General features: G+C 42.0%; 1 long non-coding RNA gene across 3 annotated transcripts; it reads left to right on the forward strand.

Moving 5' to 3' along the window:
* Positions 1–9,536: 9,536 nt before the first annotated feature.
* LOC109365666 lies at positions 9,537–12,659 on the forward strand. 3 transcript variants are annotated; one of them, XR_002111382.1, is made up of 3 exons: positions 9,537–9,632; positions 10,767–10,853; positions 12,125–12,659. It is a non-coding gene; the product is annotated as an uncharacterized LOC109365666 (long non-coding RNA). The 3 variants fall into 3 exon arrangements; XR_002111380.1 differs by lacking the exon at positions 12,125–12,659 and adding an exon at positions 11,665–12,086; XR_002111379.2 differs by lacking the exon at positions 12,125–12,659 and adding an exon at positions 11,174–11,350.
* Positions 12,660–19,023: the final 6,364 nt, after the last annotated feature.

Below are 19,023 nucleotides of genomic sequence, written 5' to 3' on the forward strand. Positions count from 1 at the left end.
TTTTGTTTTGCATGCACAGCTGTGAACTAATATGTGGGATGTTTAGGCTGGCTTTGAGAATGGTCATGTTGGGAACCGTCTGATGTCAGCTGGAATTTGTACACCTATGTGGCATTGGGTGATACAAGTCCAAGCATCTGCAAGCTACAGACTTCCCTCTGGGAAAATGAGGCTTCACTTTTGATGGGAGAAGGTCTCTGTGACTGTTACTTACCCTACTAGACTGCTTTGTTTTCTTGGGAAAATGGGAAGAAAGGCCATATTTGGTAGTGCCAGTTTTTTCTAAGTTTGATATTTATTATAGAAAAACTTTGTGCTCAAGAAGCATGGAAATTCAGGCTGCCATGCTAAATGGCCTGCTGTGTTTCTCCCTATTGTACAAGCTGGCTCCCAGTACCCTGTCCTTGTAGACATTTTTCCTTGTATTCTGTTTCTATTTATTCAGGCTTGCAGAGGAGGTTTTACAGTGTTAGCAGTAATCATCAGGGCTTGGCTGTGGCCAAGGAAATGTGAGTTTTTAACTGGCTTCAGGGGAGCATAGACAGCCTGTGTGCAGGTAGGGTAGAGCAGCTCTGCTTAGGGGACTGCCTCCTCTATCACATCACAGCACATCACGTCATTACTGCAGTCAGCATAGGGGGCAGCTGGAAGTGGTTTCAAGTAAGGTGATAGCTTATTTCTTTGGTTGCAAGGAGAACATATAGAGTTCAGAACTGTATATTCTGAGTTACATGTTTAACAGAGTAGTTATTTTACACTGGTGGTCACTACTCTACAGTAGTTATCTCATTGCAGCCTCTGTTATTTCCAAGCTTATTGGATGCTGCTCTGTGTTTGTAGTGGAGCATATGATGAATGTTGAGAGGATAAGATATTTGAGGAGCTGCTGAGGCCCCTGTGTTTCCTCAGCTGAGAGAAGAGAAGCTGAGGGGAGGCCTCATGGCAGCTGCAGCCCCTCACAGGGAGCACTGAGCTTTGCTCTCTGATGACAGTGTGTCAGAATTTTAGAAATATAATTAAAATACATATATTGAAAATGATCTCTGTGTGTCTTACATGCATTGAGTTATTTGACTGGAAAGGTCACTGGCAAAAATATTGGCAAAAACAGTTGTTTTTCCTTCTCATGGCCAACATCTTGGACACCTATGGCTACAGAAAGCCACAGCCCATGAGCAGTCACCTGATGCCATGACAAAAATTAAAACACTCTACCCCAGGGTTGTGGCAATGCTACAGCTGCAGAGAACTCAAATACTGTAGGCCATTTCTTGCTGCAGTCCCTCTCTGTCACTCAGTTCCTATAAAGGAACAGTTTTGTATCAGCTACCTTCATTACTGCTACCCTTGTTTGAGTTAAGGGAAGATTATGAGGTGATTATCAGTTGCTAATAACGTATGTGGAGTTGCAGCCTCATATAGCTTAGCTGCAGAGGGACCTGCAGAGGTTCAGGTTCAGAATCCAAGGGAAACATCAAGAGATTGGAAAAGCTGCCTTATGATCCATTGCTACCCCAGAGAATCTGATCCTCAGCATCTGCTCGTGGCTTAATAGACTAGACCCTCTCCTACCCTCTTGTGGAAAAGTAGCACTGCAAGAAGGGTCCTGGGAAGTTCTGCTTGCTTTTGCTGTGCTTTCCTTTAAATCTAGGAATGAACTTTTTTCCAGCCCTGTGAACCCAAAGAGAAAACATCTGCACTAGGATGCAGATGGACCTTCAAGGAAAGTTGACCTACTTCTTCCTGACCATCTTCCCTTCTTCCTAGGAGGGGGCCAGGATGATACATGTATCAAGCAGCGCAAAATGCAGACAAAATTAATCTTCAGTGAAATCAGTTGCTGTAGAAATGGCATTGGCTCAACACCACTGGAAGCTAATTGTTGGTCTCATTAGGCAGTATCATTAATACACAAGATGACTGGGATATCTTAGAAATAAAATAAAATTTAAAAATGGCCTAAGAGAAACGTGATGAAAAAAGTGCCGTAGGAATGGCAAAAAATGGAGTTTTGCACAAGAATTTCTGCTGTCAGTTTGGAGATTTCCATTTGGAAGTAAACAAGGAGTTGAAGGACTTGAGTATGTTAGCTGGTCAGCTAACTGGGCTGTTAGATGTGGAGCAGCCCAGAAATAAGAAATAAAACAGAGGAATTAAAGAAAAAAGGTAAGAAAAAAAGATCAAACAGCCAAGCTACTGCTGGTAAATGCAGGGAAACATTAACATGGAAAGAGGTGCCAGATCAGGACAGAGATACCCATGGTGCTGCCACATGGGCAGTGACGCTGCTGGTTGCCTGGTCTGTGAGCACAGACTGGGAAGAGGGGAGGAAGGCATGCAAGGGACAGCTCCCCATATGGCTGGGAAAACAGATCCTCTTTTAAAAGTAGGGACTGAAAGAGCAAGTTGGGCTCAGTCCAGCAAAACAAAGCTGAGATGTGCCTGCTGGCTGTAAATGCATCACAGGATGAAAGCACAGGGCAGGAGAAGAGTGATGTAAAGGACATCGTCAGCACAAAAATAAATAGGGTTGAGCTGATACATGCTAAATTTCAGCTAAAAATCAAAAGTTCTTTAGAGTCATGAAGTTTTGGAACAGCTATCAGGTACAGAAAAACAGCCCATTTCTTAAGAAGCAGAATAGTTTTATGAAATGTCAGGTGATGCTCGTGTCAGAGGAAGTTTCTATTCCCTTTGCTTTCCAGCATAACCCCACAGATATCTGCTGTGTAACTAAGGGACACTCATGCAGGGCATGGGGCTTTGCAGCCTTGAAATGTGTTAACTCAAATGCATGCTGGCAAGCATCTGAGAGTTGCTGCCTGAGCAGACCAACAGCAGGTGCCGGGCAGAGGACAGATGCAAGATAACACTCTCCAAGTGCCTCTGCTCACTCAGAAAATGTGTTAAACATCTCCACAGCCACCACAGTAGCATGTTTTTTGCCTTTTTTTTTTTCCAGCAAGTTGATCTCTGGGCAGTAACTTAAATGTAGAGTTGAAGTTGAATATCCTACGGCAGGCTCAAAGGATATCAGACATTTCTCTTTGTCCTATGACATCTCAGTCGTGATTTCCATTGACCACAATGGAAACCTGAAGCACCCAGCTTACCTTAGACATCAACATTGTGGTCTTTTAAGTTTGGGGGTCATAATCTCAGTTGATTTTCACTTAGAGAGGTGAAGTTAGTTGACATGAAAGGACTGATCAGGAGTCCTTTCTATGTGTAGAATTATGTAGATGATGGACTTTGAATTTTCTTTTAAAAATGTGAAATTGGATGAAAAAGGATAAATGTGTTCAAATTTTTTGCAGAAAACCAGAGACGAGTTTGGGATTGGATTGATGCTTGGCCAACCTGTTCCCTTTCATCTGTAGCTCATAATATTGTTATCTGAAACCAACTATAATGTATGGCTTTTCAAATCCTGATTTATGAATTTCATGGTTTGAAGCAAGTATGACAACCCCAGCATGTACACATAAATGAGATACTGTAAATTTGTGGTCTCTGGGTCTATCTGTTACAGGACTGTTGATTTCAATGCAATTCCTATTTGATAGGTGCCTAGAGTATAAATGTTGAGTAGCAGCTTGACTCTTTTACCTCTTTCAGTGAACGTTGTCAAATGATACCTCAGTTGTCTTGACCGTTCACTGCCTGTGATGAAGACAGCTGGCTGAATCTAGATAGGCATGTCTTGTATTCCCATGCCACAGACATGCCTTGTCCGATCACAAGTGACAGAAAAACAGAGTACCCAAAGAACCTTCCACTGGTCAAATACAGTGTCTAGATATTTGCAACACCATGGCTTAGCGCAGAACGTCACTGGTGGCTTACTCAAATCCCTGGGAACTGACAATGCTTTATATTATCCATCAGCATTTCCTTCTTTGTCCTCTAAATAACCTGTCCTCTTACAAGCAAGAGTGAAAAAAAGTAAGGAACAATTTTAAAAGGGAAAAATGAATAAGAAAGATGATTACAAATACAGGAATATATAGGGCAGGTGGGAATCTGTCATTCATTTCAGTCATCTGCTATTACAAGCATACATGCCACATTATATAAGAGACTCCATCTGAAGTGTTGATAGTATTTTGCCCACTTTCTTCCAAGTAAAAGTCTGATCCAAACCCTCTGCTTTCTGACAGCAGAGAACCATATTTCCAGGAAAAGTTTACTCGTGGCCACTTTGTATCTACTTGTTCTCTTGCCAGCATTCCTTTTACGTGAAGTAACTCTGTTCTGAAAATATGTCAGAGCAGTAAGCATCAACAGAGAGCTATCACATCTTACTACAACCAGATAATGAAGCCAGTCTCTTCCAGATCCTTACATGAGAACACAAACCCTTTTCCTACTAATAATTTTAAGTGTGATATTGATTTTTCATGAATGCCTAAAACCGTATGTCCAAAACAAGGTTTTACCAAAGTCCTGTACATGGTACTGGTACTTATTTTTTCCCCACTGCTGGAAATACCTTGGTTTACTCAACACTGGAAATGAGTGACTTGGAACCAGAATGTCTGGAAAGCTTGCAGTTTAAAACGTTTGCAATCCCTTACTATACAGGTTTCTCCTATTGAAGTGCGATTTACAAGTGTGTTCCTGCAGAAGCCCTTTTCCTCCTGTGTATGTCTCCATTGCCAGGTCTCCTGAAGCACCCAGAATTCGTCTGAAGGGAGTTTGCAGTGAATTTAGTGAAGTGTCAGCTGTGAAGGCAGATAGAACAAGTTGTGAAACGTCACACTTACTGTAGCATCAGCAAATGTTTCTGAAAATGAAGAGTACCCTATTTTAGACCACGTGAATGTCAGGATAACAAAGGAAAGATGGAGCCTTATTAAAGACCCATATATGTTGCGACTATTCGGTACTCTCCTCACTCCACACTTTTGACACAACTACTAAAAAATGGAAGCACCCCTTCTTTTGAAAATCTTGGATATATATAAGGTCAGGCCATGGACATGAGTCCTCATCACAGCAAAGCTATGGAAATGCATTATGCAAAGAAGCAAATTATGTCTTTTTATTTCCTGCTTCTCAGTAGCAGCACCTTGAATGAAAAGGGAAAATTAATGCATCAAAAGGCATAGATAGCTCAGCAAAACAGAGGGTAGTACAACTGCACTTGCAATAAAAAACATCTTACAGACATTAGTCATTCAAAATTGAGTACTGGATGAAGCATGCTTATATCTTTTTCTGTACTGAGGTATGTGTTCTTTACTTAGAATGATTTGAACTGGCAGCACAACAAACCACTTACCTCGGGTTCACACCTTTGGGGCTATCCTGGGTACTACTGTAGTCTCCTGACTTCTGTAAGTTACAGTGTCAGAAATGTTACATAAATACATTTTTTAAAAAAAAGCTGGATGTGGAAACATGCAAAAAAAAAAAAAGATCTAATAATCTTAAGGATCGTTAATTTCAGTAAAATAGGAAGTTAAGGAAGTTCTGACTAAAAGGCATAGATAGTTTGGGCTGGCAAGATCTAGCACTGCCATTCACAAAGCTGAAATAAGCGTTTCACTACAATTACCTTGCTTCTGTCCTCTGTAATATCAGAACTGTTTTCCCTTCATCTCAGATGATGTCTCATCAAAGAAAAGGAGAGAGCGTGGGTCAACCTAGTTTTTTACTAAGGTGGAATGTATAAAAAAAAATGGAATTTCCTCAGTGAATAGTCTGCATAAAGGAATGTGTTAGAACAAACTTATAAATAGCTGTAGGTCATTTTTATTTAACTTGGGCATTACTGACTTACTCACACTCCTCTTCATAACTGTAACAGTTCCGTGACATAACTTATTTCTACAGAAAACATGAGAAAAATACAGTGGCATATGCCTGGCTGTTAGTGAAACATTTATAAAAAAGCAAAGTAAATTTCTCATCACTTTTCTGACCTCCATGACTCCCTAGTACGGAAAATATGGATCAGTAAAGGGAAGATAAACTATAATACGGCTTTGAGTGGCAAACAGCTCCTGCAGATCTTTAAAAAAAGGTAGTCAGCCACACACCAGGAGGAGGGAGTAACTTCTATAATCTGCTGTACACAAAAAGAGAATGCTGTCTGGGAGACGCACAATATCCAGCTTTGATAAACATTCCGCACTCTTCCCAGCTGGGGAGTTGTTCATTTTCAGTGGATAAAGACAACTTTCATCTCCCCGTGTTTGGCTATGTGCTGTAATGAGAAGTGAATTATTTGGCTTCTTAGCACGCTTCTTTTTTTTCCTTAATGCTTAGAAGATATATGCTGTTTTGGTAAATTTGCATAAGACACTGCAGAAATGGATTGTACCTGCCACAAGTTGTGAAATTGAAATCCATAAACATTTAAAATACATTCTCCCAGGAGTATGCCCTTCATGTTTCTAATGGTCAAAAAATTAAATACCCAAGCACCTACATATGCTATATGAAATTCCAGCTCCTTCATGGCTTGCCTCCATTGCTAACATCTAGGAAGGTGGAATGGATTATGTTTCCTATCTCTTTCATTTCAGCCAACGCTGGATGGAAGAATTTAGCTGGACTGTAGCTGGATATGGAATAGTTTGATTTCTGTGATGTAAACAGCCACCATTCAGGCCCAGCTTACAGATGGTGGCTTCTCACGAGACTCTCTGAGTATTAAGAAATCTTTGCAGTGACATTTGAAAATATTCTTACTTTTCCCTATCCAAACATCATGTACCATCATTAGCACACTAACAGGAAAACCAAAATTGTCACCCTGGACCTTCCTCGAGCTTCACCTTGTCCAGCAGTAAATCTTTGGCAACAACAAGCACTCAAAACTCCAGAGATTTTAAAAATGCCCAGTGGCAAATACAGTCCCTTGCATTAAATCTCATTCCTTCCTTTAATACTTAGAAATTCGCTTAAGCCCCTGAGCATGACATTTAAGTTAATTAAGTATTAAAAAGTGGAAATACAAGCTTTGGATATTCTGCATATTTTTTTAAGAACTCTCAGTACACAGACAGGCAGAGTGAACTGGTCCCAGAGCCGCTCTGGTAGGGGATGCTGTTCCCGATTGCTGCCCACAGACTCAGGATGGGCTCTGGCATTAATATGTTGTCTGTATGGAGGGAGAGCAGGAGTTGGCCCAGAGAGCAAGCCAGGGCTGAACTGGCTGCTCTGCATTGCTCTGTGCATATGCTTGTGAGAGAAGCTCTGTGCATAGGTGTGCTGCAATTGACAATTAACATGGCTGACCAATGTTCTAAGGAGGCGTAAGTGACAGAAAAGGGAAATTTATTAGTTTGTACATATTTAATTTCTTCTTTTGGCAAGATTGATGATTAGAAGTGCCTGGACAACTGCTGTGGTTTCAGTCATCTATGCAAGCTATGTACAGTATATTTACAGTAGTCATTTATGGATCGCTTGCCTTTTTCTTTAAAAACTTTAATTTAATAACTCCTAATATCCTCAGTGGCTTTCACACACACTGTGCCTACTGAACTAAAGCCTTCTATTTCCTTCTGAATAGAAACCACTCCTGCCCAGACCTTGTGCAGCTAGGGATTTGAGTGCAGTAGACAATTTCAAAGACTGCTCTTTCTATTTAACAATCAATGCATTAGGCTAAAATATTCACATAGATGCACTAGCAATTGAAAGGGTGTGCGGTGTAGTGACAAGGTCCTTCTGTTACCTGGAACTGTAGAATGATGAATGAGCATTAGTGGAATATTCTTTTGGCCTTTAGGTTTACCTTGATCTTCTCACAGAATGCAAATTGACATTATACCCACATTTCTATAGTATTTATTATTGTGGTCATGATGTGAGGGCTTTTTTCAATATGAATAGTGTAAAAGGGGAAACATATTACTGCAAAGAGGCATTATTGTGCTGGGAATGTATAAACAGCTGAGAAGAATAGAGCGACATGCTCATAATGGAAACTGAAAGCTCTTCATTTTGTCCTGATTGTCTACCCTTCCTTTTTAAACAACCTTCCTTTTTCCTAGCTATCAATACAAAGTTCTTTTTGGTAAAATGAAGTGCATTCATGCTGCCTGAAAGAAGCTTTTAAAGTTGATCTGTGCCCACACAAAAGGGAGGCAGTGTTTGAGCACATCAAGTTGAGGAAGCAAACTTGGTCAATGTTCATTACTCATGGCTTGACACTCTGAGCCTCCATATCATTTTGTAAAGAATCAGATAAACTTTCCTTGTGATAAACAACTGAAATAATTTTTCTTAGCTGTCAAGTCCTTTTCTCCCACTTCCAGCCTGTTCTCACACTCTTCCCAGCTCGTAAAAGCAACTGAGCACAGCTCTTTGGACTGATAAATGGGCTCCTTTCAATTGGTGGCAGGCTTCAGGAAAAAGAGATAATCCTGGATAATGTGGACACAGTTTTCATTTCATGTCACCCAATTAAACTGCAATTATCCGGAGTGCAACAGCAGAAAAACTGGAAAGAATGGTTGGAGAATGAGGAGCCCTGGCTCCCTGGGACTCTTTATACTACACACATTAGCCTAGATTTGTTCTATTCTGATAATAAAGTGCCAGTCTAAGCACTTAGCAGCACACATTGAGAGACAGCCCAGCTGCAACCTGTAGCTCAGAGAGAAATCTTCCCGCAAGTTCGAGCCAGGGTAACTTTCTGGGAGATTATTTGCAGCAGGAATCCGACCCCTGTGCTGCAGTTAATTCCATCCAGAGCAATGTGGTCAGGAGCTGCTCTGAACAGCATGGCAAGGTTTGGATTACAGGTAAAACAAGGACAAAAAAAGCCTTTTCTAACATGACTCACCGGAGCACTGCAGCCAAAAGCAAGCAGATATCAACCATTTTATTATGAAGGCAAACTGCACTAACATATCTCTTCAGCATTTTGGCTGAAATCTAGAGCAGAATGAATTTAATATGTTAATATGTCTTATTAAATTACCACTGTTGCAGTAAAATAAACTAGATAATCTAACAGATCTGTTTTATCTCTAATTACCACAATCCCGGTAAACTGCAATTAAATAAAAAGATGGGAGTTTTTGAGCTTGTGGCCTGGTGCATAGGAACATTTTAGTCATTGAAATGCATGTATTTGTTATCACTGCTTTATTCCATTTACTCAGAACTGTGAGTGCGCAGTAGCTGTGCTGCAGGCATGGGCTGTAGGCAGAAGGTGACATCTAAGGCATCTCCTACAAAGAAAAGTCCCTGCTCTATTCCAATTTCTGGTTTCATTTACTCCTACATGGAGCACCATCCAGGGCTATCCTGGGTTGTGAAGCAAGTCGAGCAGTTTGGCCTGTTCTCTTCTCTGAGGGGTAAGTGGGGCTTTAGAGTGCTCCATTACAATGCATCAAGAATCACTTTGGCTCAGGGCCCCTTTGCACTCTAGGAAATCTCAGGTCAGGTTGATGGGGCCCCAGGCAACCTGGTCTAGTGGTTGGCAACCTTGCAGAAGGGTTGGAACTGGGTGGGCTTCACAGTCCCTTCCAACCCAAGCCACTTTATGACTGTGATTCTATGACAACCAAGAACCTGGGCTCTCACTGGCAATACCTGGGGGTGTGAGCAAGCTGACAGGCCTGATGCTGCACCTCAGTGAGTTCCCACACAAGGGGAACCAGCCCTGGGTAGGAAACCAGACACATCCACCCTATCCATCAGTGCACACGGGGGCAACAAGGGGGCAGGGTTTCTTTTGGGGCAGACCCAGAGCTTTCCACCACCATTGTGAGAGACTCTTAGGTAGTATTGAAACCTTCTTGGGGCTTCAGGCATTGGGTTTTTGTGAAAGCTCATACCAAGTGATAATCTGCTATTGCAATATTGTAATCAAGCCATGGAGCTCAAAAAAGCATATGACACTTTTGCAGATTTGCAAAATCTAATACTCCATGGTGATGAAGTGCAGCATTCCTGAATGAAGCCCAGGAATTTTATAAATAGGCAGTTTTCAGACTGGAAACATTGTTTTACCTCAAATTTTCAGTTTGGCCCCATATCCAGGCATTTATCAAATGGAAAAATGTATTTCCCCATCCCACCTGGGAAAACCCCAGGTGCAGAAAGATTTGGATTCTTCAGAGATGTTAATAAAATTGGGATTTCCCTGTTTCCAAAATAATACCATGCCTCCCACGCTCTTTACTCCATCCCTTCACATTCCTACCTAAAGCAAGTTCAGGGCTGCTTTGAAGATTGCTTTTCTGCTCAAAACTTGAAAACCACCTTGTTCCTCATGGAGCATATTTAAATAGCAAAAAGCTGCACCTTGATGTACACAGGGGGTGTGGAGAGGAGAACGAGGCTGCGGAAGGGACACAGCGTTCTCATACGCAGCTGATGTGAATGGAGCTTCCTTTAGCTCTTTTTCTGGTTTCATGGAGCCTCCATGTAGTTCTCTTTCAAAGTCAAAAGCTTAGCTGGTAGCTTGCTGGGAGTGACAGAGGTAGCACGATCTTAAGGAACAAATGCTTTTTTTCTATTGGAAGTCCTCTTGGGGACACGATCTGTTCACCAGTGCCTAGGTCCTCTGAGAAGCCAAATTAGAAGATTTTCCAAAATCCAGTCCTGACGGTTTTGGTTTTTCCAAAGCCAGTTCCTAACTGTTCAAAGAAGAACTGCAGAAAGCAGGACTGAAGAAGCCAGGGCAATCTACAGGAGGAGCCAAAGACTAATACACATGCATTTGTAAAGAAGGGTGATTGCACTTGATTTAGGTAACAATGGGCAATAAAGAAGAATAAATCAATCTCTTGATTTAGGAAGACGGAGGTCAAGTTCTTCAGCAACATTAATCATTTGCCATGCCTGAGATGTCTCCTGATGAGAACGTCAGTACATTGATCTTAGTAAGTTATATTTATCTGTCTGAAAATAAGAATTAGGTCCTATAACATCGTGTAGGACCTTCACAGAGTGCATGGATTGTACAGAGTGTATTAACACCAGCAGTTAACAGCATATAGCATAACGTAATGAAGAATTATGTTGCGTACAGTCCAAGTAGACAAGGGGGGGAAACTCCTGCACAGCACCTGGACAAATTGCTGGGCACAGAACCTGGGCTTTTCAGCTCCCAGCTTGGGTACATCCCAAGAGCTAGATACTTCTGGGCAGAGGTTTATGTATCGCTCACATAATCATTCTATCATCTATTCTCTTATCTTAGAAATGCAACAGGAATTTCAGAATATCCAAGCCAGGTGCTGACTTCATTTAGAAGAAGGGAGAAATGGAAGTCATGCCTTCAAAAATGTCTCTGTTTCCTCATTTCTTTCTCCAGAGAGAAACACTATCACATACTAATCAAGAGAAGTTATTTTATGAGATTTTTAAAACCCTCTAAAAATACAGGTATATATAAAAAGTATTGAAAAAAAAACATATATATATATAATATATATAGTCAGTCATTATGAGAAACTGTGTTTTAAATTATCATAATCTCCATAAGATTCTTCTCTCCATTTCTACCTATTACTTGTTGGGAGGAAAGCAGGAATCATGGGATGGCTACAATTTGCCATGTAGTCTGCAGTGCCACATACAGTTGTTCAGTGAGGAGAAATACTAACTGTTGAGTATGTAGCTTCACCAAAATATCAGTATGTACTTTATGCGAGAGCTTTGTTAGCTGATGGCATTTTTCTTGACTACCAGGATTCATTGTTGCCCTCAGAAAAGAGCAGTCGGATGATTTCACCCCCTGCTTTCCCTTTGGACGCACGGAGGCCAGAAGGAGGAATTAGAGACCCCTCCAAACCAGGCTGCATCCAGCGCTCTGAATGGAGCAGCCCTGTCTGAATCTCATGCTAATGAGATCAAAAAGGGAGGAAAGAGTGAACTCCAGCCCTGGTCTGCCAGGCAGCTCGTCCGGTGCCCACAGCAGGCAGGCGAATGGGAGGCAGGAGGCTCTGAGGTACTGGGGTAAGGATGCTGCTCAGCTGGCAGGAAAGGGAGCAAGCATCTCACTTATCTTAATGGCTTCTTTTGTTCAAGAATCACAGTAGCAGCCCTTATTTGCAAACTTGAATAAGTATAATGCACTCTGAGCAACTACACAGGTGCTAGGCACCAGTGTTTTTTCTTCTTGCCTGTACAATTACTGCTTCTTTTTCAGGGCTACAGGAAGGAACTGGAAAGACATTCAGACAAAAGTGCTGGCTGCACATTTGGGCAAAGTGCTGACTTGCTTTTGTTGTGATGTACATGGTGCTATCCCTGAGCCAGGTGATGATGACCTAGAAGGTGATCTGACAACGAATGATTCTTTTGGAGAATGTGTTGACTATTGTAGGAGCTCACACACTAATAATGAGACTAAACTGCTTCCAGCAGATAATTGCCTGGCAGTCGCTCTGATAGCTGGGTAGATAAACAGCCTGTTTTCTCCATTCCTTCAAGAACATAACAAGGGAGGCAAAAACAAGGCCTGGAGCATTTGCAGTCTTGAAGTAAAACTAGAGTAAATTGATAGTAGGAAGGAGCATTTAAGACAAGTAAATACACTGTTGTTGAGCCATTTTTCTGAGAAGTTACACAGCAAGGTACAATCTTACTGAATTTAAATGAGATTATCCCACCTCAGTCCAACTTTGCTAACTTGCACTGGACTGTTCAGTCTTCAGTAAAGACTGCCTGACAAATATGAAGTCCTTTTCCTTCCCTTCCCTTCCCTTCCCTTCCCTTCCCTTCCCTTCCCTTCCTCCTCCCCTCCCCTCCCCCTCCCCCTCCCCCTCGCCCTCCCCTCCTCACTCCTTTTTCTTCTCTTTTCTTTCACTCTATCTTTCTCTCCTTTGGTGATTTATGGTTTCTCTAAATCCACAAAAGGAGATGGCTGATGTTGTCATTGGATAGCTGCTGTATTCAATACTGATCAGTTAGTGGATAACATCCTTTTCTTCGTAGAGCTTTGTTGGTCTCCAAGATCAGGAGGTGCTGAGGGAACGTAAAATTTAGTAGGCTGAATTTCTGAGAATGAAGAGTTATGAAATGTCTGTAAAGTACTTGCCTCTTGAAATGGCCAAAGATCATATTACATGCTTGAGGATTAACAGTTTGAGGAACCTTGGTGTTTATGGCTTTTTAAAGCACTGCTACTTCTACACAAACATTTTTCTGCTGATGTGTTAACCCCCTGCTGTAACTTAGGAGATAGAGCAGTCCATGATCTGTGATTCATGAAGAAGGGAACCACTGGGATACCTGAAACTGAGTCTGCTTGTGAGTAAATGGCCTCTTGTTAAGGTTTCTAGAAAAGAGGCAAAAGAAATAAGTCCTCAGGATTAAACAGAACATCTTTTCTAAATTAATAAGGAAGAAGGATCTAGTATATCCTTATGTCATTTATTGTTTGTTTTGTTGTGGTTTGTAGCCTTCTTCTGGTGTGAGATGTTGACTCTGTGCATCAGGCTGTCACTGCAATAGCAATTCTTGCACATTTCTGTTGTGGTGAATTCAGATACTCTTGATTAATATCAAACATCTGTTGTGCTAGGATATCTACAAACTCATGCAATAATGTATTTGATGGTGCTATCCACTATGATTATACTTCTTTTACTTAATTATTTATGTTATAGTGTTATGTTACTGTGCATTGTAATACTGATTATTGGAAAAAGCAATTTTTTCAATCTCTGAAGAGACAAGGTTTCATCTCCATTATATTTTATTTTATCAGAATTTGCGTTTTAAGAAAATGCTAGCAAGATAAGTTGTTTTTTGTTGGTTTTCTTTCCCTAATTAAAGAAACCAGAAAGCCAAAATATTTCCTCATTCTTAATGTTAATGTGGGAGATAATATTGTGATTCGTAACTTTTCCAAACCGAGTTACAATATTTGGTTACAAGAAAAACACCCAAGAAGACACTTTGTTAAAGAAAAATTTTGAATGGGTTGGAGGTAAATTCATCTCTTTCCTTGTGAAAAAAGGTGGGGATACAAGGTAGTCAGTCAAATAACCCATGGTGGTTTTTGTCTTTAGTTTGTCATTTTAAACTCATGCAGGATCTGGAAGACCAAATTCAATTTTCTTTCTTGCTTAAAGATTTGAACAGTTACCTCAGTAACTTAATTTTTAAACTATAGGGTAGGCTTCCCATTCTCTCCATGGATTGTTCTCCATCAATCACTTAAATAAGCTACTAAATAATTGCATGCAAACTGGGGCAAGATGTGGACCCCCGTGACCTCCATTCCCTGAACTGGGAGGCGCTCGAGGTGGGAGTTGCCTTCCAGCTCCCACCACAGCCACTCAGCTGGAAAAACACCTTAACAGCCATCGAGCAGGAGAGGAAGGCAGACTCTATGCCAGTTGAATGAGTGGGAATCTGGGCATCAAAGAATCAGTGACTCTTACAGCCTTAATTAGGCTCCTGTTGTGATGCTGGAATGCAGAGAACTGTTTGTCCTATGCCCATCTCACCCTGCAACCGGCAGTGGTTCTGGGTCCCACCTCCTGTGCCAGGCTGGCTCACGGCCCAGCAAGGCATCCTGCCCATCACCTGGCGGCCGTCAGCGCAGGCGGCAGCATTGCCGGCAGTGGCAGCGCAGGATGGCTGCACATAGCTGTGGTGTGCATGGAAATGAATGGGAACTGGGGTTGTCACTGCTGTTTTTATTTTGGCTAGTTGGCAAATGCCTTGCTATTCTTTAGCTTTTGAATTAAGATGATGTAAGAGGCCCAAGCGCTGTGCTGAACACTCCATTACGAGGCTGTTGGTCCTGGGAGAGCTACCCAGAGTCAGAGAGAATTCAGAACAAATTTCATGGGTAGTCAACAAGTCTGCAGGCTGAAGAAGTGGGCTAGTTCCTATCTCCCTGTGACTCTGAGTGTCTGCTTTTCTGGAGGCAGAAAATGCCCTGTCTGTGAGGTGAGAAGGCAACCAGGTATCTGCCTTCTGTGCACACCTCTGCATCCACAAAGGTGTCCCAAGGTATTACTGCCATACACAGCCTCCTCTCTGCTCTGCACTCTTGGGGTCATGGCCCACTCATCAGTGGAATATGGTCACCCTTCCCTCCCCTTTATAGGTAGCACATGATACCGGGAGCCTCTGGCAGCCACTATTACGTCCATATGCTTGAAATATCATGTAGAAGTGCCACCTCCATATAACTCTGGTCTTTTGTAGAGCAGGAGGAGCAAGCTCATTTGGGAGGAGAAGCTCAAATGCTGGTTATTAACAATAATAACCATGCTGTAAACACGCATTGCATCTCCCACGAGCCATCCATGGCACCCGTCAGCTATGGCAGCTGATAGCCAATGGATAATGATGTGCTACTAAGCCTTGTGTGTGGACGGTACCCCCTTGAGCTCCAACTCTTGGCACCAGGCACCTTACACTGTACAAGTCAAGCACTGAGCAAGCAAGTCCTGGATGATTTTCCTAATGAGTAATGAAATTTCTTGAAGCTACTTGCCACAGGTAGCTTTGTCGCTACTGTTTCTCAGATAAATATTGGAGAAGACAGTATTTTTATGACTTACTGAGCAGTATTTTGCACTTAGTAAAAGTGTTTTGAACCAGCCTGTGGTAGAGCTGTCCGAGGACATACCACCAATATCCGTGACCGAGTGAGTGGTGCGGGCGGCTGGACCGCTGTGGGGAAACAGAGCGCCTTTGCCCAGTCCCCCCATCCCTCCCGCCATGTCCCACTGCCCTCTGGTGACACCGGCCTGGCGGCGGGGAAGGCGCGGGCATTGTGAGCCCCGCTCCCTCTGGGAGATTGGCAGTCAGGAGTGCTGGGGAGTGACAGGTCCCATAATGCACCCTCATTGCCAAGATGGAGAGTGTCACCTCTGTGACGTTCCCGGCTTTCATTAGCCTGAATGCAATTGTGCTAGGTTTAATTTTTGGAGTGTTTGCAGTTTTTCCAGCAAATAGCTGTTTGAACACAGTGTCCCCATTATATCACCACAGTCAAAGAGAGGAAAGATAAAGGCATTGTGCAAAGTTTCTGTGGCTTTGCAGACAAGGATTTATGTACTGGAGAACTCTCGTCTGGCAGTCAATTTGCCTTTGTCTTTCAAAGTAGTGGAAGTATCAAGGGAGTATGCCCAAGAGTTTTATTTGCTATTTACCAGATTACTGAAGTATCGGGCATCTTTAGATCTGTTGTGAAGAAAAATGCTTTCAAACTATTTTGCAAACTTCAGCGAAGGCTGAAGGGAGAGGCAAGCGAAACCCTTGAAATGCATGCGGCCCTTCGAACTGCTGGAGGGGTGCATGATTGAGGGAACCGCTGGAGACTTTATGGCTTCATGGGCTTAAAGTACAATTGATCCTGAGGGTCTGTCCAGCAGGGAGAAAATGGAAAAATGAGAATCTGTGTTAGAGGGGCAGCTGTGTTAGTGAGAGCAGTAATTTGTGGAGGATGGTGGGCCCTGGTTAGTGCAAATGAGGGGAAACGGAGTTTAGAAAAATCAATGTTTTCTTTACACAAAATGGTGAGACATTCATTTATAGCTCTACTTAGCTTACAGTTCAACTTACAACAAGCAAGAAGCACTGCAGTCAGGGGAGTTGATCCTCCATTTCCCCTCTCAGTCTTTCCCTAATGTTAGATTCCGACTGACACAGCTAACATTGCAGTGAAGACAGAGCCTAGAAGCTCAAGCTGTATTTGGTGAAAGCAGAACTGAATGGTATTCTTCCAACACTCCTGGACATGGGTGAGAAGTGGGGGGCCAACTGCTTATAAAAATATGTAATTTAGCATTAAAATCAATTGCTGTACTTGAGAGACTGCAAGATGCATACCTGAACACTATAGATTGTCCTGAGATTTGTGGAATAGTTAGCTTTGCTGGCATGACAACAAATGAAAATAAGACATAAATCAAACCAATTCTTATGATGTTGCAGAAACAAATTAGAACAGAATCTGTCAAGGAAAAGCAAGGCCTTTTTTCCAGAATAAAATATGAATCACTGATTCAGGTTTGTCAATAGGGACCAGTAAATGGAATGTCTTAACTACCTTGAAACCTTACCAGTGCCTGAAGCCAACATTCATGAAGTCAGGAGAAAAAAACCAAAACTCTACCTGAATGCCTGGCATTCAAAGAGTTCTCATAATTTGTGATTCCTGGTAAAATATTATGTGAATGGCCGTTTTGCTAGCTAGGCCTGATAAATCCAAGAACTGCAAGGTATCTCATTAATCCTTATGTCCCATGGAAGACATAAGGCTAACCTTCTGCTGTGTGCTTGCTATCTCACTTCAGGGAAGGATTCTGAGCCTGTTCTTTCACAGAGGTAGTTGGTGTCTGTGTTACTTTCTGAAGAGCTGGTTTCTGGCTAGGCTGCTTTGCTAGCTTCTGGTCCCAGTGCACAGAGCACAAAAATGACTCATTTTCAATATATGGCTTTAGAGATTTCCCTCTCAAAGAGACAAGGAAACAAGCCATGAATGCCATTTGTGTAAGGTACTGGTCTGAGCTCAGAAGATGTGGGAGATCTATTCCTGCTTGGGTGACAAATCCCCACTGCTAACTTAGCATCAGCGTTACATTGTCCATCTGTAGTTGTTTCTTTATTCTCTGTTCACACTGATTTTTTTTAGTTGATTTAGAACATATATGCCATGGAGCATGGATTACATCTCTCTCTGTGGTTGTACGGAGCTTGGTGCTGTGGGAGAACTAGCAGTAACACCAAATCAAAGAATCACAGAATGGCTTGCGTTGGAAGGGACCTTAAACCACAAGGGACATGGTTCAGTGGGAAATAATGGTGATAGGTGGACAGTTGGACTGGATGATCTTGGAGGTCTTTTCCAACTTTGGTGGTTCTATGATTCTATGATTCTAAAGACCACCCAGCCCCAATCCTGTGCCATGGGCAGGGCTGCCACTCACCATCTCAGGCTGCTCAGGGCCTCATCCAACCTGGCTTTGAACACCTCCAGAGAAGGGGCATCCACAGCTTCTCTTCAAATAGTAAAAATAATGGTGATAACTTATTTGGCATCTGTGTTTTAAGGAGAGACACCCAATAGGTATTCTAAACATAGCTCGTCCTCTTTATAAACTCCACACTGTCACTGGTAACATCTCTCTTCTCAATTAGTCTCAGCGTTGCATTCTCAGGGCATTCCAGTCATAACAACAATATTATTAAGAAAAAATCACCTCATTTTTATGTATTTTATACCAAACACTAGACTTCATTAGGTCTGAGCTGCCTCTGTGCTATAAGGTAATTGATACTGTTGGGCACTGTAGAACTCTCCGTTTATCTGGGCCTTGGTTGCCCAGGTTTCTGCCTTGAAAATGTGGTGCTTTGGCAAGATTAAACTGAGGATTTATAGTACAACCACCTTTACAAAGATTTAGATTTGTATATTTTTATTTAAACCTGTATTTCTAGATCCAAAAGTTTATAATAAGAATTACTAGATTAATCTGCTATAAATAACTGGGTTGAAAATGACTTGACTTTGGCTACAAAACAAGAAAAGGTATTTCAGGGAACTTACATAGCTGTAAGTACATGCATGCATGTGTGAATATATAAAAAGCACTTTCTGTGATGAGTTCAGAAATACAAAGAATATTGCACAGATGGAGAGACTGATTTATTCTTTCTGGAGCAACTTTAAGGCAGACGGATTTCCTCTCCTCCCCTACTTAGAAACAATGCCAAACAAGAGGTTCAGGAAAATCTATGATGGACTACAGCTACTGCTCTATCTCCTACCTGGACTTGACATATCTTACACAACTGAATCATTTTAAGACCTTACAATCTGGTGTATCCAAATGGATGTCCCCTATTTCAGGCACAGAAGTTATCTGAGTATTAGGCTTGCTTATGCTAAACTTTCAGCGAGTGCAGCAGTGCCTTGCTGAACAGGGCTTTGCTCAAGTGTGTACCTTTCTGAACCATAGGCTCAATCCTGTGTATATAGTAGATTTTTAGGTAAAAGCAATACAAACAACAGAGGCAATTTGTGAGAGCACGTGTAACCTGCACATGGCACTCAGCATGTGGCAATGTCCGTGCCCT

The sequence above is a fragment of the Meleagris gallopavo genome, chromosome 1 (assembly GCF_000146605.3).
Source record: "Meleagris gallopavo isolate NT-WF06-2002-E0010 breed Aviagen turkey brand Nicholas breeding stock chromosome 1, Turkey_5.1, whole genome shotgun sequence".
In the NCBI taxonomy this organism is placed as follows: Eukaryota; Metazoa; Chordata; class Aves; order Galliformes; family Phasianidae; genus Meleagris; species Meleagris gallopavo.